Source organism: Sinocyclocheilus anshuiensis, unplaced genomic scaffold, assembly GCF_001515605.1.
Source record: "Sinocyclocheilus anshuiensis isolate Anshui unplaced genomic scaffold, SAMN03320099.WGS_v1.1 scaffold246, whole genome shotgun sequence".
Lineage (NCBI taxonomy): Eukaryota > Metazoa > Chordata > Actinopteri > Cypriniformes > Cyprinidae > Sinocyclocheilus > Sinocyclocheilus anshuiensis.
The window spans coordinates 511280-511843 of record NW_015542356.1 but is presented as its reverse complement, the minus strand read 5'-3'; the positions used below and the strand labels follow the sequence as shown (position 1 = coordinate 511843).

Sequence of the window (564 nt, the reverse complement as noted above, 5' to 3'; positions counted from 1 at the left end):
GTGATAATGTGAGAAATGTTGAAGGTGTCTGAATAAATTTTGGTTTGACTGTATCTATTTGATAAATGAAGTTAACCAACTAACATTATACATACTCTTTTGGTTTCCGTACCCAATATTTAAAAAATTTACAAATGCAATAAAAATATTGGTATAAAATTGGTAAAAATACTCGGTATCGGCAAGTACCAAAAATAAAAGAATCGGTATCGGGCGAGTACTGGAAAAAGTGGTATCCCTAATATTATGGCTGTCAAAATTAACATGTTAGTTGTGGGATTAACTTTTTTCATCTTAACATGTTTTATAAACGCAATTAACGCAGCAGCCATTTTTTTTCCTGGCATCCTTTGGCTAGCGTTAAGCCCCGTACACACCAAGAACGATATTGTCTGTTTATTCCAAGCGCACGCACGTCTGCCGCTTTAAATTCTCGAGCTCGTTATAGCAGGATGGATTCTGATTGGCTGTCAATGTATCATTCATCAGCTGGAAAAAATCGTTCTGAAAGTGATTCCAACGATATCGTTTCTCTGTGCCTTTATCGTTATAGCTGTGGTGTGG

The 564-nt window shown here is 36.2% G+C and overlaps 1 protein-coding gene across 6 annotated transcripts in view; it reads left to right on the top strand.

Annotated features, from left to right (window-relative positions):
- Positions 1–564, top strand: part of LOC107691719 (acetyl-CoA carboxylase-like) — a 69289-nt gene that overhangs the window by 64925 nt on the left and 3800 nt on the right. The window lies entirely within an intron of this gene.